This window comes from Oryctolagus cuniculus, chromosome 3, assembly GCF_964237555.1.
Source record: "Oryctolagus cuniculus chromosome 3, mOryCun1.1, whole genome shotgun sequence".
Classification (NCBI taxonomy): Eukaryota; Metazoa; Chordata; class Mammalia; order Lagomorpha; family Leporidae; genus Oryctolagus; species Oryctolagus cuniculus.
The window spans coordinates 103,909,523-103,935,096 of NC_091434.1; the positions used below are offsets into that span (position 1 = coordinate 103,909,523).

Here is a 25,574-nt window from a genome sequence, read left to right on the forward strand (position 1 = left end):
CATATTGTGCTTGGTGCATTGATGCAGATCTTGGCCTCACATTGCTGTAAATTGCGGTGGCCTTGCAGCAGATAGTCATGCATTGCTGCAAACTGTCGTGGTCGCAATGAGCAGATTGTCGTGTTGCATTGCTGCAAACTGGTGGTCGCTGTGCAGCAGATTTTCGGGGTGCATTGCTGCACATTGTAGGGGTCGCATCGCTGCACGTTGTGGAGGTCGTTGTCCCTACACAGTGATAGGTTGCTGAGTATTGGAGGCCACTTCCGGTGGGATTGTTTCCTTATTTCAATTTCAAATCTCTTTCCTCCGATACCTCTCTCCTTTAGGACACTTGGAACAATCTTGGTCTGGATTCCCGGAACAGAACCCTAGACCTCTGCTTGAGACGTGTCTATCTTAGGCAGAACTATCCCATTTTACAATTCAAAATGGACTCACTTTGGCCAATCTTTCAAGAAATTTATCTGTTAATATTCAGTTTATCAGTTTTGTTTGAAGGTCTTAATTTTATTTTATATTTTTCATTTTTATTGAATTGTATGAGCTTCCATTGTAATTAATTACTTTTAGTTTTTATTTTATTTTAAGTTTAACTTAATTCTTAGTTTTTATTTTGTTAAAAGTTTTAAGTTATGGTTTTTAATTTTAATCATATTTTATCTTAACCTTCAATTTTAAGATTTCATTTGTTTCAAATTTTATTTTTAAATTTTTATTTTATTGATTTAATTTTTAAAATTTTGTTCCTTTAAAGAAAAGCCATCTCATGTATTTAATTTAGTTTTATTAGTTTCAATTGTAATTCATAACTTTTAGTTTTCATTTTATTTTTAAATTTTAATTTCAGATTTAGTTTTTATTTAATTTTAAATTTAATTTAATTTTTAGTTTTTAGTTTGTTAAAAGTATTGTTGTTTTTAATTTTAATCATATTTTATCTTTAACTTTTTAAATTTCATTTAATTTGTTTCAATTTTTTATTTTAAAAGTTTTATTTTATTAGTTTTATAAAGTTTATTTACAGAAAACATCATATGTATTTCATTTATATTTTATTCATATATTTTTCATTTTTCTTTAATTTTTATAATGACATATTTCAATGAAATTTATAATCCGTTTATTTTCATTTAAGTTTTAATTTTTTTAAGATTTATTTAATTATTTGAAAGGCAGAGCTACAGAGCTACAGAAGGTAGAGGTGGAGAGAGAGAGAGACAGAGAGATGGGGTGAGGGGAAACCTGAAGCCTTGCCATTGCAAGCCTCACCTTGCTGGGACTGCTACCACTGCTGTCTCCTATCTGAAGCAGGCTCCTGTGACTCCCAGGTGAGTTGCCCCCACCTCCTAAATTGCCTTGCATTTCTACTGAGGGAGGAGGCACTGAGTGGCCCAGGAACCCCCAGGCTAACATGGAGGTTCTGGGGGTGGACAGACACCAAGATAGGCTGCACTGCCTCTCTACTGGCTCTTTCTGTCCCATCACTCAGTGACAGAGACTGTAGACTCCCTATGCTTGTCCACTTATACTTGGCAGGTCCCAACTGCTGCTCCCACCACTGGCTCGCTGGAAGTGCCTACCCTGCTCCAAAGCCTTTCTGTCCCTCTGCCTTGGTAAGGTAAGCACACACAGTTCCTCAATCTTGATTGTCGCTGCTAACCCTCTTCATCCGCTTAGCTCCAGGCCATTGGGTAGGTTCCGTCTTCATCCCTGGTTCCATCACCTCCCTTTCTGATCTCCCCCAAATCCCAAGACTCATCCCCTCCTCTCTGAAGCCCTCCTTCTACAGATGACAATCCCTGACCCCCATGTATGTGTGTTACCCTCCTCGTCTTTCTTGACCACCCCTGCGACATGGATGGAGCCATATGAACATTGCTGTGGACCCATGCTGTCAGCATGGTGCCCAACACTTCTACACCAGACATTTCTGCCATCACAGCAAGTGCACCTGCACACTGACCCTTCAGCCCAGTCTAGCCCCTCAGAGCAGTGACACGGGCACCACCTTCCGCCTCCTTCTAATGCTGTTGTCTTCAGCTCTCTTCAAAATTCCAGTAGATGCATTGTCTCTTCTCCCAATGGTCATGGCATTCTCGATCAGTGACATCCTGTAAAGACACGAAGCTCCACCAGCCCACTTTCCCTAAGGATTCCCACCCCAATTTTTAGACACCTCTTTAGCTCAGAAACTGGCCTTCTCTCCACCTTTAGGACCTCTGATGGGCAGGAACAAAAATACTCTCTCTCATTGATGCTTCTTCATTTAAAGGCCATCCCATAATGTCTCCTGCAGTCATCTCCACCCCAACAGGCAGTGCCTCTGCTACCTTGCTGCTCAAGCTGCCATGGACCACACCGAAGCTATGGACACCACCCCTCCTTCCAAGATGGTCATCTTCCATTCTCTGGCTGCCTCTGTGGGGAGCTGCCTCCCGTTGTCCATGGTGCTTCCTGGTGCTGGGCACACACCACACAGTGTCAGTTCCAATTACCCCTTGAATCCAGGAGCTTCTACTCTTCCCACAAGTTGGGTACCTGATGTGCACCATTGTGAGAGCACTTTGGTTTTGTAGAGGCCAATGCCCCAACACAAGCAATTGGCCTAACTTCCTTTCCCACCAAGTCCCAGCCTTAGGCTGTCAGGTATATGCATTTGACACAGCCATCATGTTACCCTGAAGGAAGCCAGACTGGCTTACCAGTTGATCGCTAGCTTTGGAGTCATTGCCAAGTCCTTGCATACTGCTTAGCTGGCACTAGGCACTGTACCTCATTGTTTGCCAGTCTGCTTTGGAGCCCATAGAGTGTCTGTGGGACCAGCACCCACTCTGGGTGTCGGGATCATTGGGTTTTTTGTGTCCCCTCCAGGACCCGTTTCTGATTCCAAAGTTTCAACTTAGGCACAGGGACACTTGCTGCCATTCCTTCTCCTGCTTTTGGTCAGGGACCTTTGATTCCAGCTAGCCTCAGGGGTAGAGCCTCTCAAATTAAAAAAGAAAAGAAAGACAAGAAAAACTTAGGGAGAAACTACTAGCTCCCCCTTCAACAAGAACATCAGGGTCCCTGCTGCTCAGGTGGTGTGCCCTTTTTGACTGTGGAGGAGCCAGCATTGTTAATGATGCACCTGGGTGTGGGATAGCTGTGCCGGTGCTGTGGGCACGGGAAACAGCTGCTGGAGTCCTCTGCTCTCTCACCCTTGGCATCATAGTAGCAGCCACCAAAGCCTTCCTTTCTCCTTTCAGTCCCTATAAAACCTACCTTGCTCTATTCCTACAGAAGCCTGAGGCCTGAAGCTCAACGTCTGTGTGTATACATCAGAGTGTGTGTGTGTGTGTGTGTGTGTGTGTGTTGTGCATCTCTGTATGCCGGAGGACGTGTGGCAGACTGGTCTTGTGAGAACCCACTGGATGTGAAGGCCATTGGCCGTGCCCTCCCTGACTTCACATGGTCACCTGAGGACCCAATTCTGCACAGCATCTTCACTGTTAGAGCATGGAGGACTTGTCCTGCTGCCCACCAGCACTCCCTGTTCCTTGGTCTTTCTGAGACCCTGTTATCAGTAAAACTGTGCTCGTATTCTGCCTCTGCTCCTGTTTCTTTGCTTTGTGACTCACCCGTGGATTAAGAGTCCACATGGGCAGTGGTGATGCATCAGGCCAGGCCGTGCCAGTTTGCAGTGAGAATAACATGAGCAAGTAGCTTTTTGTTATGATTGCACATGCTGACTCCGGAAGTCTCTGTGTTTGAGTGTCAAGAAGGACGAGCCAGGTGGAAGAGAGTCCCAGAGGGGGACCCAACAGGCACCCCCCTCCGCTCCCACTAGCCTCTTCCCTCTGTGCTTCTCTCCCAGTACCGTGACATCACTGAAGGCTAGGTTCTTTCTATCCTGTATTTGGAGATCATACTTTATGATTTTATGGTTTCTACAATTGCTCAAATGTCCTTTGTGGGTACATTTTTCCTTATACTAAAGTCAGACATGCTCATGCATTCCTGAATCTCCCAGAGCAGAAATGGCCTGCTATCCAGCTCCTTGTATCTAAAGAGACCACGTCAGGAAGAACTCATGCCTTCTTTGTCATTACTGCAAGTTTCAATTTAGTTAGACTCATCATGCTACTTAACAATAGCAGAAAAGATTCTCTTTAGTCTGACTCCAGTATGGTACAAATCACAGGTACTGCTTGGTCTTCACCAGACTCATGTGTCGGGAATGCAATCTATTTACTCTAAGGTATTTCACAGCCCAGCAATAGCATCATTAAGGTGGGATGAAAGCATTTTCCTCCACTTCTGTCATCCATGAAGCATTTATTCAGTGATGTAACCCCACAGGTCCTTCCAGTGGACATTAAACATGTGTTCAGTGGTGGCTGAGTGTTGAAGTCTGGAGATGCACCTCCAGGAATCGATAAAGGCAGAGCACAAGCAAGTGTGTATACCATGTGCCCATTTTCCTGAATGTGTGTGGGTCAGGAAAGAATCTTAAGCCCAAAGATGACAAGATCTGTAGGTTTTAGGAATGTTCCTGGGACTGTGTGAGAAGGAAAAATTAAATACATCCAGAGCTAAAGCCTTGAGACCGAAGGCTTAATCCTGCCATTTTCCAAGCCATGATGATATGATGTGTGCAGGAGCTCACAGTGTGGATACTGATGAGGGGAGGGAAGAAAGCTGTGATGACTGTAGTGATCACGTGCCCTGGTCTTTCCTAGCCATCTTCCTTGGGTACTGGACACAGAGTCCTCGCAACAAGAGAAACTCTGTTTTTTGTAATATGAGATGATTGTGGAAGATCTAGCTCATGTCTGGAAGGCAGCACATTCACTATCAGTGTGTCTACTGACTCTCTAGGTTGTGTCAGGGATGATTGTCGATGGTAGTATCAGTTACAAGAAAGTACAAATCTGGACTTGTGGAGCCTATGTTCTAATTAAAGGGGAGTAAAGGATCAAACACATGCATGCTTTCATTTTTGTCCTAGTCTGGTAGGATTGACACTCACAGATGGGATGGGGAATCAAGCAGCTTGTGGAGGATTGAGTTGATGGGTCGTGAAGGGCATGGGTTTCTGCTAGAACTATGGACAAGACCAACCTCACTGGAAGGAGAAATATGAACAAAATCCAGAGAGGCCACACAGAACTGGTCATACATTGTATCCAACAATGGGCATTGGGAGCCTCTGGGGTGTGGAGTTTCCAGGCCTGGGCCACAGCCCCCACTTTCCCTGCCTCCCTCCAGGGTTATTTGTAGACCCAAGAGAGCTGCCTTTTATAGACCAGTTCTTTGTTATGGGTAATGAATGGATCCAGCATCTGCTTAGGGCCACTCGGTTGGAGTCACCCTGCCTTCCTGTTGTGGCATCTGTTGAAGCCTGTATCTTAAGTCTCCCTTTGCAGACACAGCTGCACTCTTATTCTGTCACCTGCAGTAACAAAAAATCAGACTGTCTGATGCTTGTGGAGCATGTTGAATTCTGGCTGCCCCAATGGTTTGTCCATTTCAGTAGGCTTGGACCTCATGTGGCCAGAGACAAAAGAAAAAAGTGTTAGTAGATGTAATTATGTTAAGGATCTTGAGATGAGGGTTTCATGTTGGATTATCTGTGAAAGCCTTAACATGCCAAATATCCTTTATTTAGAAATGTCAGGAAGATATGGACACCCAGCACTGGAGGTGATGTGAAAACAGAGATTGGAGTAAAGTGGCCTGAAGCCAAGGAAGCTGTAAATAATGGATGTTATAAGCCTTAAGAAACAGCTTTTGTCCCAGAGTCTGTGGGAAATGTGCTCCTGCTGACATCTTGATTTCAGACTTCTCTTCTCTGGAGAGGTAAAAGAAAATTTCCTTCATTTTAAGACATCACATTACTGTTATAAGCTTATACTGTGGACTGCATAGATCATTTGTGTGATCCTTGGGACAGAGCAGACAAATATTATACCCACAAGGGCCAGAGCTCAGACACTGACTGCCTTCAATTCCACTCAGCTGTGCGGAATTACTTCCCTTCTGAATAAAAAGAGAGAGAGAGAGAGAGAGAGAGAGAGAGATAAGATTTACCAAGCCTAACCTGGGTGTGTCACGTTGACACACCCTAAACTTAACCAAACAGAGCTCTCTGGCCACACCAATCACAAGCCTCTAGAGATTCACCAAAAGCAGACAGTCCACTTAATCTAGAGTCATAGTATAACAAGAAAAACCAAAGAATATCTCCACAATGCCAAGAAACCAAGGAAACAAGAACAAGGAAGACATTATGATGCCCTCAAATGAACAAGACACTCCAATTCAAGATTATGAAGATGATGAGACAGAAGAAATACAAGATATAGATTTCAAAAAATTTATGATAAGAACATTTAGAAGTTCTCAGAAACAAATTATTGAACTTCAGAAATCCATACAGGACAGGGTGGAAAATCTCTCTTGTGAAAATAAAATCTTAAGGAGGAATCAAAATGAAATGCAGAAACTAGTAGAACAGGAAATTGTGATATTGAAGAGAAATCAAAATGAAATGAAGAATTCAATAGATTAAATGCCAAACACATTTGAGAGCCTTAAAAGAAGAATCAGTGAAGCAGAAGAGAGAATCGGACTAAGAAGACAGAGAACAGGAAAGTATACAGTCATACCAAGAAAAGAAGAGGATTAGAAATCTAAAAAATATTGTTGGAAATCTATAGGATACTATTAAAAAACCCAACATTTGAGTTCTAGGAGTTCCTGAACGCATGGAGAGAGAGAAAGGATTAGAAGGCCTTTTTAGTGAGATACTAGCAGAGAACCTCCCGGGTTGGAGAAGGACAGAGACATCCAAGTATAGGAAGCTCATAGAACCCCTAATAAACATTACCAAAAGAGATCCTCACCATGACACGTTGTAATCAAACTCAACACAGTGAAACATAAAGAAAAGATTCTAAAATGTGCAAGAGAGAAATGTCAGATTACTCTCAGAGGATCTCCAAAGACTCACAGCAGACTTCTCAGCAGAAACACTACAGGCTAGGAGGGAATGGCGAGACATAGCCCAAGTACTAAGAAAGAAAAATTGCCAGCCCAGAATCTTATATGCTGCAAAGCTCTCATTTGTGAATGAAGGTGAAATAAAGACCTTTCATAGCAAACAGAAATTGAAAGAATTTGTCGCCACTCGTCCAGCCCTGCAAAAGATGCTTAAAGATTTGTTACACACAGAAACACAGAAACACGGCCATAAATATGAATGAAGGTAAAGGAAGAAAACCTCGCAGTAAAAGACCACACAAAGTTCAAAGCATATATTAGAAAATATCTTTGGCAAATGGCAGGGCAAAGTTACTATTTATCAATAGTCACATTGAACGTTAATGGAATCAACTCTCCAGTTAAAAGACACAGAGTGGCTGAATAGATTAAGGAGCAAAACCCATCTATTTGCTGCTTACAAGAAACACATCTTTCCAACAAAGATACATGCAGACTGAAAATGAAAGGTTGGAAAAAGATATTTCATGCCAACAGAAACCAAAAAAGAGCTGGTGTAGCCATCTTAATATCAAACAAAATAAACTTTAGCACAAAAACTGTGAAGAGAGACAAAGAGGGGCACTATATAATGATTAAGGGATCAATTCAACAGGAAGATATAATGTTTATCAATGTATATGCACCTAATTACAGGGCACCTGTTTATTTAAAAGATATGTTAAGGAAGTTAAAGGGAGACTTAGACTCCAATACAATAGTACTGGGGGACTTCAATACTCCACTCTCAGAAATAGACAGATCAACCGGACAGAAGATCAACAAGGAAACAGTAGATTTAAATGACACTATAGCCCAAATGGATGCAACAGATATCTACACTTAAAGAATTTACATTCTTCTCAGCAGTACATGGAACCTACTCTAGGATTGACCATATACTATGCCATAAAGCAAGTCTCAGCAAATTCAAAAGAATTAGAATCATATGATGCAGCTTCTCAGACCACAGTGAAATGAAGTTGGAAATTAGCAACTCAGGAATCCCCAAACTTTGTTTTCTGAATCTTTGATTTTATAAGATTTGACAAAATTACCTAAATATTTACCAAGTATGATTATACACAGTAGTCACAAACTTGTTGATTCCCTGAAAATTAGAAAAAATTTATTTTTCTCTAGTTATGTTTTATATCAAAAATGTATTTGCATTTTAATATATTTTGCAAATTACTTTCTCTAAATGAGCACATTTTTCCAAAATACAATCAGGTTACTCAAGTATATAGAGCAAGTGCAGAAACTAAATGTAATAGGAAGGGAAAAGTGAAAGTGTTTCAGCCTATGCTTGAAAATTATATTTGCTTTACTGTAATGTATCTAGGATATAAAAGAAAATGAAAACATAAATGCATGGTAATAGCCATTCCATGGTCTACCTTACTCATCAATATTTTATCATTTAATTTTATAAGGTGTACTATTTAAAATGCATCATTAGTTTTTGAAAAAGTATATAATGGCCTTTATTCATCAATAGCCTTTTAGATAATATTAGACTTCACAAAATGATGCTTTCTTTAATATAACTACTTAAATTTTTAAATTAAAATTTTCTAAAACCACATATTTTAAAAATTAAAATATTCAAACCTAGTTTTTTTCCTTATTAAGATAGAGTAGAAATTATATTGTGGCTCTAATAGCCATTCAATCCCCCTCTTTCTATGTACTTAAATTTGCAGAGCCTCCATACCCCATAAAGATGCCTGGTTCAGGGGAAACAGACCCCATTTCTAGGATCCTTTTATGTGAGCTAATCAGAATAACTATATTCTCCTCACCAGTGATTGGTTTACAAATGAGCATGTGACCAATGCCAGCTTACAAGGCAATCAGGCAAGCTTTCTGTAGGGCATATAGGAAAGTGACTGTGTGACAGCAAACCACCATAACACCAAATTGAGGCTTGCTCTTCCATTTTCCCCTTTCTCTCAGAAGGATGCTAACCACCTGTCAGCCTAACTGATACCACTCTCCATAAAGTTCTCAAATTACCATGTCTTGCCAATCAAAAAGCTCAGCCAGATGCCTAAGGGACTAACTCATCAAAAATAGCACAAGAATGATTTGTAAAAGTATTAAATCGTGCCTCTACTGTGGATTTTTTGCAGAAGCCCCCTTGCAACAGCTGTGTTCAGGCCACCTGTCCATCTCAGTCTGGAATCCCATATGTAAATTGCCCTGATAAACTATTTTACTTTTGTCCAGGGATTCCTTCTTTAATTTTGGTATCGTGATTTTCAGGGGCAATACATCCTCTACCTACACACTTGATTGGTGTGGTTGAATGAGATATGTGGGGCTACTGAATTTTAACATAAACTCAAGGCATGCAGTCAGGCCTATCTAAGGGATTTTGGACACTCTTCTGCTGTACTTTCAGTTTAAGACAGTATAATACAAGTTTGTTTGTTACTTAAACCAAACATGATAACTGACACATTCCTTCAAAGCAGTCAGAAAAAATCTGTGATATTTAAACACATTCAGATAAGCTTACACTATTTTCAAAGAACAGGAACATTACATACACCCTTGCCTTATCTCTGGCCTAATTTTTGTCTAAATGGTGCAAGTTACAATCATAATTTTAAAAGAAAAATGAAGAGAATCTAATATTGTATTAGAGATAATGTTTGACTTTCATAACATGTTAATTTGGCAGTAAGAACCCAGGAAGTCACTGATTTTTTAAAGGTAGGCACATACATACACACACACATACACACAATGAAAATGAACTGTCTAGTTCCTTGGGGCAGAAAACACTCTTGGGCAGATTCCTTTTGTACTGTTTACATCTTATTGATACAAAGAATGCCTTAGTAGATTTTTAGTACAGTGAATTTGGTAATTTTTTACAGAAGATATAATCATACTGATGTCTCAGAGTAAATAAAAGCACCTGGAAAAACATTGTTTTTCACTAGTAATCTTATAATCAAGACATTTTGCTTCCACAGACTCTGCTGTTATTAAATGTTGCAGTGTGGAGGAGATCAAATAAGGAGCTTTGCAAAAACAGCTAAAAATCAGATATGATAATGGAAAGACAGAATTAATAGTGCATAGGTTTAGTCTACTCTCAAAATTTTGATACAGAACAAATATATTTGCATTATTTCCATGTCTCCCTTCTTTGGTTCTTCACTCTACCATGTTCTGATACTTAACACAAACTTCACCTTTAAAATACTGATTTCAAAGCCAGCCTTGTGCTTACAAAGAGCATGAGATAATATAATGGATTATAAAAAAAGAAAGAAAAATCAATAAGGGGAGGGAAAGGAAAACACCAACAGGAATCTTTTGAAGAATTGTCAGCAGATGTAACCTATAAAGAAACAAACATTTCAGAAAATCATGACTTAAAGTCTGGGGAATTCTAATCTCAGAGTATAAATGAATCCAAGAAGAAATGTTGCTGATATACCTATCATAAGGATTAATTTAGTGACTGTATTTGAAGTAGGTAGGCCAGGTGACATTTGCCCCCTTTCTACTTGTGCTAGCAGCAGGCAAAAGTGGCCTTTGCACATAGGCTAGACCAGCAACAGTGAGGATGAAGAGACAGGGTCGTGTCTACAGTAACTACTGACCATAGGAAACAGCGGAAGTCTCTCCATACATTTTTGGAAGCTGGTGGTCTGCCAATGACAACTGGCAGAAAGACTTTGCTGAGAATAGTACAATCAAATCTATTAGGATCTGGAAATTAAAATAAAACAGATAGATACTCAAATATCCCACAATCATCATTATGAAGTAGAACCAAGCTCAATCAACACAATCCTAAACCCACAGGGAAAATAAATGCAATGGTGAAATTTCAAGTATGAAGGATAAAAAGAAAGTATAAAACATTTTCTGAGAATGAATAAAATCAGATTAGTATCAATTTTTTTTTAATATCAACATTGGATGTTAGGACATGATAAAGTAACATCTTTGAAGTAGGTAAGATGGTAGCTTGCAAGGAATAGCTGAGGTCACTGGCCTCTTCCTGCAGCCCTGCCTGCACTACTCCAAATCCTCCACTTTCTGTTTATCAGAAAACTGCAGTTTCTGTGATTTTACCACTTAGTATGGGTGTTGGCAAAAAACAATTAACATGGCTTCCAACTGTGTCCCCATGATGACCTTTAGCTCATTATAAGTTCATTATATTAAAGCTACCATGGCTGACACACCTACTCCGATAATGCACCTGATGCCATTCCACTCCCAAGTTTTCCACAAAAGAGCAAGTAAATGGTTAATAGGTACTCAACCCTCCATTTCTTATACATATTTAATTAAACCTCATCCCAATACCACTCTCACACCTCTGGTTCATATAAAGGGACAGAAGCAAACCTTATTCAGTGCAGTCCTATCTTGAGCATATCCATGCTCCAATTTGAAGTGTGTACTTTGATTTTGCATGCAAGTAATATTGCATCTCTGCTTTATCCATGTCTTGTCCTTGAATTTCTTCTTGGAGACAAGAACCTAGACCCAGTCACTCATCATATCTGACAAGCCAGGAGCAAGAGTTGGAAGCCTATTCAGACATCAGCCAGAGAGTCTTTCTCCTGACTCTCACATCCCTTGCACTTGGGTCTTGGTTTATTTTTGCCTTTCTCTTCTTTTTCACGACAAGCTGACCTGTTTTGAGCTCATTTGTCTTAGCAAAACCAAATCTGCTCCCCCCAGTTGGATGTAGGAAGGCCAACAGCTGACACTGTGCAGATTAGAAACTTTTGGTACTTAAGAAAGTTCATAATAGAGGTTGGGACTTGCTCCCAGACAGTGCAGTGCACAGGGGATTTCTTTGTTTCTAATCACCATCTGGTGCACTTTCCATATTAACTAATCTCTCTTTCATTCATGCGTTCTGAAGCTCCAGCCTTTTTGCTTCTTCTGCATGAGTATTCTACAGTATATTTTACCACACTTACTGATGAGATGTTTGATCCGCATGCAGTAAATCTCTGCCTATATAAGGGAAATAAATTCTGTCATCCTCTGACCATCCTGCCTTGAGATCCCTCGCTGTCCCAATGGGATATCCTTTGGCACATGGCCAACCTCTCCTACCTTGCTCCAACAACAAAAAGACTCCAACATCCCCCCCCATTCACTTTGGAGTTCAGTTTACTTCATCATATGTTATAATTGTTGTCTCCCATAGCCTATCACAAAGCATATACTGAGGGTTCTGGATGTGGTCCTGTGACATGACTTATAGTATTCTAAGAAATACTCCATTTGAAAGTTTCTCCATATTCTTTGAAAGAACTCTCTACCATCCCTTTATTGATAACTTTCAAGATTATTTTACCAGTCATATCAAGCCACTACAGGCTGGACTTGGAGCATCAAGCATGATACCACCTTGCTAAAACATTAAAAATGAGATCTAAAATGTCTCATAATCAATACCACTCCCACCAAAGGAAGTCCATAGTGTCCATGGACACTTGAGCAACATGAAGGGGCCTGATGGCACTCTGGCAAAAGAGCATATTTGAGATTAGAACATAATATTCAAATCAATCCACAAAAGGGCCCACTGACACGCTCAGGTCACATAATGATATGGTAGAAATAATGAGAAGTCAGATCTGACATAGACTACTGACAAGGCTCTCATAGAGCCAGAATGCACTCTTTTCCTATCTTCTTTTTCCTTTCCCTGGGTTGTGGCCAGGGAGGGGCTCCTTTAAAAATGAGAAACTCCCCCATCTATACCCATGGATTTACTCCCAGCATGCCACTTTAAAAAATGGGTAAAAACAATTTTTTAGAACAATAAAGCTTATTTTATTTTATAGCACTGCCTGGCCATAATATGACCTAGAGAATTGGGAAACCTGGCCAATAAACAAGACCTTCAACATTAATACTATCCTCCAAAATGACCCCCTTCTGTAACAGACAAAAAAATATGGTCAGAAATTCCTTATTCACAGCCCTCTTCCAAAGCCCACCATTAGGGGAAATTTTAGGCTTTGTTAGGTTACACCTATCTAGAAACACCAGATTCAGAATAGCAGTAGATCAACCTGCAAGATTAACAATATTGAGTTACCACTCAAGGATCAACCACCTCAATTTCAGGTTGTCTCATTGCAAGAACCATCCTTAGGGGACACTGAGTCATCTCACCCCCCCCAATCCTCAATTCTCCTTCATCTTCTTTTAGCTCAACATCTCCACCTTACAACCCAACCTATCCTCCTCTAAGCTAACCTTTGGGACAAGTATACTTTGTCCTCTAAGAGAGAAGGCTATTGGTGATACTGGTACAATTAGAGTAAATGCCCTTTTATCAATAATTCACTTAAATCAATAAGCTAGAGATGTTTTCAGAAAACCTTACCAAGTTGACTAAGGAATTCCTGATCCTAATTCTAGCCTTTAACTTGACCTAAGGTGACCTACACATCCTCCTGTCCACTTATTGTACCTCTGAAGAAAAACAATGAATCTGGGCCAAAGCCCAAGGCCCCAATGACTCCTTGGTGGCTCAATCAGTATGGTGAGGGAGCCACAGCAATGCCACAAAAAGATCCAATAGGAACTCTCCAAAAGGTCATGAAGATTCAGAGCAGAGAGATCTTCTGGTTTCCTGCTCGTAAGTTATCACAAAATCATAGAGGTAACACAACATAAGAAGAATCTAGCCTTATTCGTGGGACAACTGTTTGCCTTAAAAAGATATACTAACATAGAACTTAGCACCCCTTCTTGCTTGGTACCCATTTCATCAGAGAGTCAGCCTGATATTTGGAAGGAACTCCAAAAGCAGGCAATAGGACCCCAAACTTTCACGAACCAGATGCTAGACATAGCATTTGGGATATTTAATAATAGGCAACCTGTAAGATGCTTCCTCCTTACATATAGACTCTCTGTAACGTTCTTTGAATTGACTGATACATCTTCAAATATGCCTTATTAATTTACTTGGAAGTCTTTGTCATGGCTTTAGGATTATCTCTCATTTGTTGCCAAACGTTGACCAACTAACTTATTGAGCTCAAATAAAAGTCAAGTAATTTTTCCATATGGAGATGATATTCTCATCTTCTGTGATCATCTCATCTTCTATCCCTCTAAGAAGGACTCAGATAAAAACACCATTTGGATCTTAATTTTTAAGGAAATAAGATATAGCATTTACCCAACCAATGTGCAGACTCTACACAGGAAATAGCCTCTGTGGACTATACTTGACCGAGAGAAATTGTGCCATCTCACATAAGTGAAAGGAAGCCATACTCTGTGTAGAGCTTCCATGGACAATAAATAGCTAAGGACATACTTGAGAAAGGCAGGCTTCTAAAGGATGTCCATTCCAGGAATCAAATTGATATCCAAACCCTAATATGAGGTTTTAAATGGTCCTGAAACTGATCAATTTGAATGAATGAGCAAAAAAAACAACATGAGGTCTTCCAAAGATTAAGGTTCTTCTGACAGTGGTATCTCCCTGCCTAATTTAGACAAGTCCTTCATCCTATGTGTAGCTAAACTGCAAAGAGTAGCCCTTGTGGTACCACTACATAATTGGATTCACTTCTGCAAACAATGATTTACTTTTCTAAACAACTGGACTCAGTGGCCACAAAATGAATATGATGCTTGACAGAAATAGTTACTGCAGCACTTTTGGTAGAGGAAATCACCCAAGTGACCTTAGACAATCATCTTGAAGTCCAAACTCCACATGAAGCTAAAGGTGTTCAAGAGATTGGTGCTTTTTCTAAGATATTTTTGTAACTTTTTTTGTATTTTTGAAATTTGAAAAGGTTGGAGTATAGTTGGTCTGTAAGTTTCAGATTTATTTTTTTAACTTTTATTTAATGAATATAAATTTCCAAAGTACAGCTTATGGATTACAATGGCTTCCCCCCAATAACTTCCCTCCGACCCACAACCCTCCCATCTCCCGCTCTCTCTCCCCTTCCATTCACATCAATATTCATTTTCGATTCTCTTTATATACAGAAGATCAGTTTAGCATATATTAAGTAAAGGTTTCAACAGTTTGCACCCACATAGAAACACAAAGTGAAAAATACTGTTTGAGTACTAGTTATAGCATTAAATCTCAATGTACAGCATACTAAGGACAGAGAGCCTACATGAGGAGTAAGTGCACAGTGACTCCTGTTGTTGACTTTACAAATTGACACTCTTGTTTATGGCATCAGTAATCACTCTAGCCTCTTGTCATGAGTTGTCAAGTCTATGGACGCCTTTTGAGTTCACTGACTCTGTTCATATTTAGACAAGGTCATAGTCAGAGTGGAAGTTCTCGCCTCCCTTCAGAGAAAGGTACCTCCTTCTTTGATGACCTGTTCTTTCCACTGGAATCTCACTCTCAGAGATCTTCCATTTAGGTCATTTTTTTTTCCAGAGTGTCTTGTCTTTCCATGCCTAAAATACTCTCATGGGCTTTTCAGCCAGATCCACATGCCTTAAGGGCTGATTCTGAGTCCAGAGTGCTGTTTAAGACATCTGCCATTCTGATTCTGCTGTGTATCTCGCTTCCCATGTTGGATCGTTCTCTCCCTTTTTTATTCTGTCGGTTAGTATTTGCAGACACTAGTCTTGTTTATATGATCCCTTTGACTCTTAGTCCTTTCATTATGATCAATTGTGAACAGAAATTGATCACTTGGACTAGTGAGATGGCATTGGTACATGCCACCTTGATGGGATTGAATTGGAATCCCCTGGTATGTTTCTAACTCTACCGTTTGGGGCAAGTCAGCTTGAGCATGTCCCAAATTGTACATCTCTTCCCTCTCTTATTCCCACTCTTATATTTAACAGTGATCACTTTTCAGTTAAGTTTCAACACTTAAGAATAACTGTGTATTGATTACAGAATTCAACCAAAAGTTATTAAGTAGAACAAACAAAAAAAATACTAAGAGGGATAATGTATTAAGTTGTTCATCAACAGTCAGGGTGAGGCTGATCAAGTCACCATTTCTCATAGTGTTCATTCCACTTTAACAGGTTTCCTTTTTGGTGTAAGTTTCAGATTTAAATCTGCTGTTAGCTTTGTAAATCAAAATATAGGTATTTTCTTTCTTGATATATCATCACTCCATCTGTAGCTGGACCTGGAATCCCACTAATCTTCTAGCTTCCATTCATTTTCTTCACAGTTCACAAAAGGAGAATGTGAAATTCAGTGAATGTTGTTACTAATCCTGTCAGGAAACAAATCTCATTTCACCAAAATGAAGTTATGTTTCTCCACTAAGATGATGATACAAGTTGAAGACACATCACTCTGAAATTGGCAGACCTCACCTCGTAAGGCTCTTCAGTCGTACTCAGCTGAACTTTAGGTTACTTCTCTTTAATTTGTTCACCCATTGCAGGGGCTGAAGTTTGTTTTTTGTTTTTTTTTTTTTTTAATGTTAGGACTTGGCCATTCCAGCTACTGTTAAATGCCTCTGTTTTAGGAAGGTATACAAGAAAATAAAAAAGAATATGTATGAAAAAAAGGACACCAATGCTAACAGGGGGATGTCTTGCTAAATACCAGGCTCTCCTTTTTGATTCACCAGAAGTAAATCTCAAGGTGTACCCAGGCTTTAATTAGCTACTTTTCTGCCATATGAAAATACAAACCGTTATCTCACTCTTCTGTAGAGACCACAGAACAGGTCTACTCCAATATACCTTATCTACAATGATGAACTTCTGAAAAATCCAGATTTTAAGTGCTTCACTGTTGCAGTAGTTTCATGAAGGAAGAAGCTAGAAAGGCAGGCTATACCACAGTACAGCTGGCATTACCACCAAAACCTCAGCTTAAAAGGCCAAACTAATCACCTTGACTAGATCCTTAAAACCAAAGAAAGACCACAGAGTCAATATTTATGCAGACTCCAACATGCTTTCTTTATGCTGCAAGAACATGCAGATATTTTTAGAAAAAGAGGCCTACTGACTGAAAAAAATTTTCTTATTAAATATGGCAAGAGATTTTGACTCTCCTGAAGCCAATTTTGGAACCTCTAGATGTGATTGTTATTCACTACAAGTCACCAAAAGGGTAATAGACAAATCATTACAGGAAATGTATTGGCTGATAGGGCAAAAAAGAAGGCTGCTACTCAGGTGGTTCTGGAAATGACTCTTTAATACTCCAGCCTCTAGATACAACTGGAGACCCTATTATATCATATCTGAGATAGAATGGGCCCAACAATGCGGTTACACTGGAGATGCCAATGGGGAATAGACTTTAGATCATCTAGTCATGTCCCAATTGCTTCTCAGTAAAAAATTATCAAAGTAGTATCTCAATTTACCATCTAGGAAAACAGATCTTCATTCACCTACTGCCTCATGTCTTTGGAGGAAAAGGACTACATATAGTTAAAAAGAAAGTAAGCTAATTCTGTCCCCGTCTATCTACAAAGTAACCCTAGATGTCAAATTTGACTACTTCACCTACTGCCTCCTACACAGAAGAGAGGAATCTACCTTAGTGAGGATTGACAGACAAACCTAACTAATGTGACCCCAGTAAATGGTCAGAAATATTTATTAGTCTTCGTTGACTTTCACTGGATAGATAGACCTTAGTGACCAGAACATAAAGAGTACAAGAAGTATTCAAAGTCCTACTAAAAGAAGTAATCTCATGTTTTGGGGCACCAACATGCCTCCAGAGTGACAATGACCCCATCTTTGTCTTTAAATAACTCAGCTGAAAGCCACCACTTGGGAATGCTCCACCACTTCCATGCTTCTCGGAGACCCAATTATCAGGCAAGGTTGAAAAAGCTAACTATTATCTCAAGAGAATTCTATCCAAGTTATGCTAAAAGACCTCAAAACTGTGGCTTAAACTATTGCCCATTATTCTCCTGAGGATAAGAATGGCATGTAAGCCTACCTTACAGCCTAGACCATTTTAGATGTTATATGGGAGGCCCTACCTCATCTGCAACATCCTCTTTTCTTTCAGATACTCAAGATCAAATACAGCATATTATCAATTTAGGTCAGGTGCAAAAGGCTCTTACAGAATATGGCAACAAGGTATTCCCAGCACCAGATTCCAAAAATCATAAACAACCAGTCTCCTCATTATGTCTAATTTTGTTAAAATCTTATAGAAAGAAACCCCCCTCAACCATCAGTTACTGCCTAAGTGGAAAGAACCGTATTGGGGCTACTGAGCACTCCTAACACAGTTAAATTTCAGGGAATTTCTAACTGGGTATATCTGCTAAGAATTAAACCTCTACCCCTTGAGTCTTCAGAAGCACACCCAGAGGATAACACAGCCTACTCTTGTAAGCCAATTGAGGACCTGAAGTTTATCTTCAAAAGGCTAAAGTATAAATAAAAGTTTTACCTTTACCATAAACTACTCCCTAAAGAGAAACATTAAAGCTGCTGTATTTCCCAGCTGACATAGTTTTCCTACTTCTCCTATCTTTCTCCTCAAACTGTCATTGGCAGGAAAAACTTTTCCACTACAAGAGCAAAAGGAGAAAATCTTGCTACATACCATGAAATTGCTTTGAAAAGCTTGTCTATTGCCTTGGCCAACATAGTCCAGTCTGCTGGTCATGTCCTATGGCAACTACAGGATTCTTTAGATTCCCTAGCTAAAATGGCTATGAAAACAACAAACTAACCTTAGATTACCTGGTGGCAGAACAGGAAGGAGTATGTGCAGTGATTAATAAAACCTGCTGCAATTACATTAACTAAAGCAGGCTCATGGAAGAAGATATCAAAATTATTTTTAACCAAACCAAGTGGCTCCATGATTTTGGTCATGAACTTTCTTGGCTTCTACTACTTAGGAAGCGGTAAAAAATGTCTTCCCTTCTCTTACATGGTGCTTACTCCCAATTCTTTTTTTTTTTTTTTTGGACAGGCAGAGTGGACAGTGAGAGAGAGAGACAGAGAGAAAGGTCTTCCTTTTGCCATTGGCTCACCCTCCAATGGCTGCCGCAGCCAGCACACTGCAGCTGGTGCACCACGCTGATCTGAAGGCAAGAGCCAGGTGCTTCTCCTGGTCTCCCATGGGGTACAGAGCCCAAGCACTTGGGCCATCCTCCACTGCACTCCCGGGCCACAGCAGAGAGCTGGCCTGGAAGAGGGGCAACCAGGACAGAATCCGGCACCCCAACTGGGACTAGAACCCGGTGTGCCGGCACCGCAGGCAGAGGATTAGTCTATTGAGCTGCGGCGCCGGCCCCCATTCTTTTCATCCTATGTATTCTTATCCTAATTGTCAAATTTTTCTGTTCCAGAATCCAACAGTAAAAATGATGGTCATGAAAGGATTCCAGCCATTAACAATGAATGAAGGCAAACCTTTAGCTCCTCCAATAGAACTTTTGTTCAGTTATCAAGGGATTTTCATATCCTGGCTATTCAAAGCCAATGTCCCAACACAGCATGAAGAAATTACAAAAGGTGGACCTCCCTCCCTCAACCTCCTCAAAATGTTAAGGGACAATAATCTAAGAAGGGTAAAGATGATGTAGGTAAAGAAATATCTGGCTAGGAGGAGCTTACATCACCAGCCCTTTCCTGAGCCATGCCTATGCTGAATCCCCACCTGCACTGCCCAAATCTCCTTTTTTCCATGCAAAATCACAGTTTGCACAGATTCGTGGCTTAGAACAGGTCCTGGTGAATAACAATGTGGCTGCTAACTGCATCCCTGCAATGATCTTTAGTTTATTGTAAGATTTTTACAATAAAGTTAACATGCCTGACAAACCTAGTCCCATCATGCACTTGACATCATCACTTCAAGTTTTCAAAAGAGGTGAGGAAATAGGTAATACTGAAGCCCCACTCTCAAAATCTGCCCATTATGAATATTCAATTAAACCCCATCCCAGACCACCTCCTCTGCCTCCAGTTTATGTAAAGAAATGGCCCTGAAACTTGCTATGTGTAACTCTCACCTGAGAATGTTTGCATACTCCTTCTTGACTGTGTCCTTTTGATTTAGAAGCCAATAAATCTTGCTTCTCTTCTGACCTTAACCTACATCTCATCTTCTTCAAATACCTTCTTACATAAGAAATAGGAACATACACCCAGAAAACCCATAACGCTTTCAACTTGCCAACCAAACAGGGGCAGCCATTTGGCCTAGAAGCTAAGACACTGGTTAGGACACCCACATGCCACATTGAAGTGCCTGTAGGAAATTTCTATCTCCAGCTCATGACTCCATCATCCTAATGCAGGCTCTGGGTGATGGCTCCAGTAATTGGACTCCTGTCACACATGCATGATACCTAGATTGAGTTCCTGGCTCCCAAGGCTCACCCTGACACCTGTAGGCATTTGGAGAGTAAGCTAGCAGATGAAAACAAGCTATCTCTCTCTGTGTGTCTCTCCATCCCTCAAATAAATAATTTTTTAAAGAATTTACGTGTAAACAAAACAAATGATCCTCAAATAGGAATCATATACCTACATTATTTTTAAGTGGAAGCAAAAAAAGGAACATTTTAAAAAATGCAAGAAATCTGAAACATACTCAGACCCTGAATGAAAAGATTACTTGAGACTACTCATAGTATATAAATTAGACATTTAATGTAGGTGAAGCATGGAACATAGAGAATGCTGGCCAAAATGAATCCTCTAGTATATTTGCACTTAAACAGTTAGTGATTAATGTACAAAAAAGGATTAAGTAAAAACTGAAATTCCATGTGACCAAAACAATTAGTAGAGGAAATGGAAAGAATAGCAAACATATATGAAGATCTAACACAAACTTTGCCTGTATTAAAGCCTTATACGTCCATACACTTTGGAGTTCCATGGCTGTTTTAATTGTCTGACCCTATGGAATTGCTACAGATGACCACATATTTTCAAATGCAGATCAAATAGGTTTTCAGCACAGAAAAATAAAAGTTATCGAAATCACCTTTAAAAGAGAAAGAAATATAAACTCAACCTATTTAAGAAAACAATAACTATCCCTAAAATAGGATATAAATCTATCCCTTAAGTAAGAACCATGTTGAATCCATTTTATGAATTATATCTAATAAATACATGCCTTTGTCATATAAACTACTTCATAAAATAGAAGTTAAAAGATAAGAAATATTACGGTCCAATCTCTGAGACTTACAATTTAAAAATCTTTAATTTGTTTTTATTTGAGAGGCAAAGAGAAAAGGATGAGGAGAGAAAGAGTCAGATAGACATGCCTTTTCATCTCCTGGTTATTTCCCTCAGATGCCCTCAAGCTGAGAACTAAATCCAGGCCAAGGACCTACCTACTTGAACTATCACCTGCTGCCTTCCAGGATTCACATTAGTGTGAAGCTGAAATCAAGTGCAGAACTAGGACTTGAATCCAGAACTCTGATGTGGGGTGCAGGCACCCCAAATGGCATCTTAGCTGCTGCAAAAAAAACACATATCCCACTGAATCTTAATTTATTGTGGTTCCTAAGATGGATAAGAATAGCAGAAAAATGAATAAATGTATAGGATGTTTTTAGTTCTAACTATAAATATAAAAATCTTAAAATATTAGAAATCCAGATCAATGTAAAAGAAATTCAACATTCAGTGGTTTCTATATGGCCTTCGGCTTTTCCAGTTATTTTTTGTTGAGAGTAATGACTTGTTATAGGCTAATGAAAGAATTAGCCTATAACAAGTAGATTTTCTGTTAAAATAATCCTAGTGTGATTCTATTCCCTGTGGTCCACATATATTGAACAGAAGAAAGCCTCTGCCCTCTATGAGGTGAATAGGAGCCACCCTCTTCCACTTCACTGTAAGGTACTCAGGTCATATTCCTGAGAAAACTTATCTGAGGCCTCTTAACTCAATTTTTCATGGAGACCGCAGATGGGTGCTTGACTCTGGGTAGCAGAACACATTTTTGTCTAGCACTTTTGCACATTTCTTCACAGCAATTTTTTTAGAGTGAGTGATACTTAATGCCTATTCCTTTGCCTTAGTTTAAAGTGTTTATTTGGAAACTTAGAGACAACCAAAAGTGGCACATATTTCATTCTGCTATCTATTCATTGGCTGTTTAAAAGTCTTTGTGAATTATCTAAACATAGCCTTTAGCCATTTTCTTCTTGTTCTTATAAATTTTTTAAACTGATCTTGGGTAGGCTTTTTACTTTTTGTTAAATATTTTGTAAATATGTTTTTAAATTTGTCACTTATTTTTAACCTTGTTTATGAAATCTTTAGCTGTAACAGGTGTGAAATAGGGATTTAAGTATTGTTATTTTTCAAAATGTAAAGCCTTTAGAGGACACTAGATTCTAAATAGCTTATCTTTTCACAGTCAGATTCTCTCCTTTATTTTGAATGATATTCAATGAATTACTTTGATTTTTAAAAGAAAAAATTGGTGCCAGTGTTGGGGCATTATGGGTGAAGCCCCTACTTACTGAACTGTTGTTCTATTTGGACACCAGTTTCAAAACCTGGCTGTTCCATTTCCATTCCCACTCCTTGGTAATGTGCTTTGGAATGCAGTGGAAGATGGCCTGAGTCCTTGGGCCTCTGCCCCATGTGGGAGACCAGGTGAAGCTACAGCCTCCTGACTTCAGCCTGGCCCAGCTCTAGTCATTGCAGCCATTTGGAGTGTGCACTTGCAAGTGGAAGATCTCTCTCTCTCTCTTTCTCTTTCTACCTCTGTCTCTTTTTAACTATTTAAAAACTATTTATGATTTTTATTTTATTTAAAAGGTGCTTTTTCGGGGATTCCAATGCAATCCCATCAAGGTGGCATGTACCAATGCCATCTCACTAGTCCAAGTGATCGGTTTCAGTTCACAATTGATCACACTGAAAGGTCTAAGAGTCAAAGGGATCACACAAACAAGACTAGTGTCTGCTAATACTAACTGATAGAATCAAAAAGGGAGAGAACGATCCAACATGGGAAGTGGGATATACAGCAGACTCATAGAATGGCAGATGTCCTAAACAGCACTCTGGACTCAGAATCAGCCCTTAAGGCATTCAGATCTGGCTGAAGAGTCCATGAGAGTATTTTAGGCATGGAAAGCCAAGACACTCTGGGAAAAACAAAAACAAAAACAAAAACAAACAAACAAACAAACAAACAAAAAAAACAAAAATAACACAACACCTAAATGAAAGATCTCTGCGAGTGAGATTCCAGTGGAAATAATGGAGCCCCATCAAAGAGGGAGGTACCTTTCTCTGAAGGGAGGAGAGAATTTCTTTGACTATGACCCTGTCAGAATAAGATTGAAGTCAGCGAACTCAAAAGGTTTCCATAGCCTTGGCAACTCATGACTAGAGCCTAGGGAGATTACTGATGCCATAAACAAGAGTGTCAATTTGTTAAGTCAATAACAGGAGTCACTGTGTGCTTACTTCTCCTGTGGGATCTGTCCTTAATGTGTTGTCCAATGTGAAGTAATGCTATAACTAGTACTCAAACAGTATTTTACAGTATGTGTTTCTGTGTGGGTGCAATCTGATGAAATCTTTACTTAATAAATACTAAATTGATCTTCTGTATATAAAGAAAATTGAAAATGAATCTTGATGTGAATGGAATGGGAGAGGGAGCAGGAGATGGGAGGGGTGCAAGTGTGAGGGAAATTATGGGGGGGAATTGTAATCCATAAGCTGTACTTTGGAAATTTATTTTTACTAAATAAAAAAATGCCAAAAATAGGTGCTTACATGTGGAGGGGGCCAAGGGAGGAAGAAAAAGAGAGAGAGAGAGAAAGAGAGAGAGAAAGAGAGAGAGAGACATATTCTGTCTCCTGGTTCACTCCCCAAATGCCCACAATAACTGGACTGGGTCAGACTGAAACCAGAAACCTGGGACTTTTTCATTTGTTCACAGGAACCCATCACCTACTTCCTCAGAAAACTATAGTTAGAAGCAGGGCTGAGACTCAAACCCAGGCACTCTGAAATGAGATGCATGAATTCTTGCCCTCCATTTTTCAGATTTTCAAGGGAGACATTAGTAGTATCTAATAATGAGATCCTTATCTTTGCCAATAGCTATACTTCTTGACTTTATTCTTTTTCTTTTATTTACTTCACTAAATGTAGAGATAAAATGTTGAATAGTAAAACTACTTAATATATGTACTGATACTTTTCCTCTTCTTAATCATAATACTGTATTTTTCCTTTTTATTTAAAATGTTGTTGATAAGACAATGCTGATTTTCATCTATTAAGATAATAATGTGTTTTATCTCCTAATCTGAGTAACATTATTATTTTTGGGGAAGATTGGGGACTAAGAGAAATGCAAAATGGAATGAGGATACCAACAAATTTATACTTGTCAGTGTATAGTCCAGCAGTAAGAGGAAGTGCCATAGAGGCCCAAAAAAATCAATCTCCTCCTCAGGACATCGCCAATACTTAGGCAGGTCAGACAAAGAGGCATAGAAGTTCAATAAACAGCACATGCTGAGAAGTTGAGATTGTCAACAAATTCATGGGCAGTCTCACAGGGAAGGAGAAACAAAAGATCAATATAGATACACCAAATTGGAGAAACCGTGAAGAAATCTCAGCTTTTCAACTGGGATAACTTAAAGTTGACTCCAAGAATGAAAGCAGGGACTGGGATTGTGGCCCAGTGGGTTAAGTCACCACTTGCAACACCAGCATCCCACATCAGAATACAGTTTTGAACCCCTGTTGATCCTCTTCCAATCCAATTCCCTGCTAATGTGCCTGGGAAAACAGCAGATGATGAATTAAATGGTTCTTGCCACCCACATAGGAGAACTAGATGGAGTTTCTTGCTTTACTATATTCAAGAAAAGAGGGAAAAATATGGAGAACTTCTCAAATGAAATGAGAATCATCAAAGAGAATGAAAGTTAAATTGTAAGTCAAAAATGTTTGCCTGAAATTAAGGATTTAACTAATGGGATTAATTAAGAACTGTAAAGAGGATTAAAGCTGTACAAGATAGACTAATGGAAAATGACTAAAGCACAAAGAGAAAAATCATGGGAATGCAAAAAAAAAAAAAAAACTTAAAGATCTTAAAATCATATGAGACAAGATGAAAAGATTAAACATGAGGCAAGGAATGTGGTACAGTGGGTAAGCTGTTGTTTGGAATGTCCATACTCCAAAACAGAGGGTCTAAATTTGACACATCTTTGCTTTTGATCCAGCTTCCTGCTGGTGCACATACTGGGAGACAGCAGGTAACAGCTCAAGCGTTTGGGTCCCTGAAGGGAGGCAGGAATGGAGTTCCTGGCTCCTAATTTCAGCCTGGACCAGGGCCAGCTATTGAGGGCACATTGAGGAAAAATGAACCAGCAGATGGATGATCTTTTTCTCTCTCTGTGTCTCTGTCTCTCTCTGTCTCTCTCTCCTACTGTACCTTTCAAGTAGATGAAAAATAAACATTATTAAAACGAGTAAAAAACTATATGTAATAAAAGAAAAAAGTGAGATCACAAATACACTCGAGTAAACCAAAAGATAGAAAGGAAAGAGAATGAGAGACTGAAGAG

The 25,574-nt window shown here is 39.3% G+C and overlaps 1 long non-coding RNA gene across 1 annotated transcript; it reads left to right on the top strand.

Annotated features, from left to right (window-relative positions):
* Window positions 1-1,008: 1,008 nt before the first annotated feature.
* LOC127491616 (uncharacterized) lies at window positions 1,009-23,629 on the top strand. Its single transcript, XR_007920409.2, has 3 exons — window positions 1,009-1,328; window positions 1,537-1,618; window positions 2,273-23,629. It is a non-coding gene; the product is annotated as an uncharacterized lncRNA (long non-coding RNA).
* The last annotated feature ends 1,945 nt before the right edge of the window (window positions 23,630-25,574 follow it).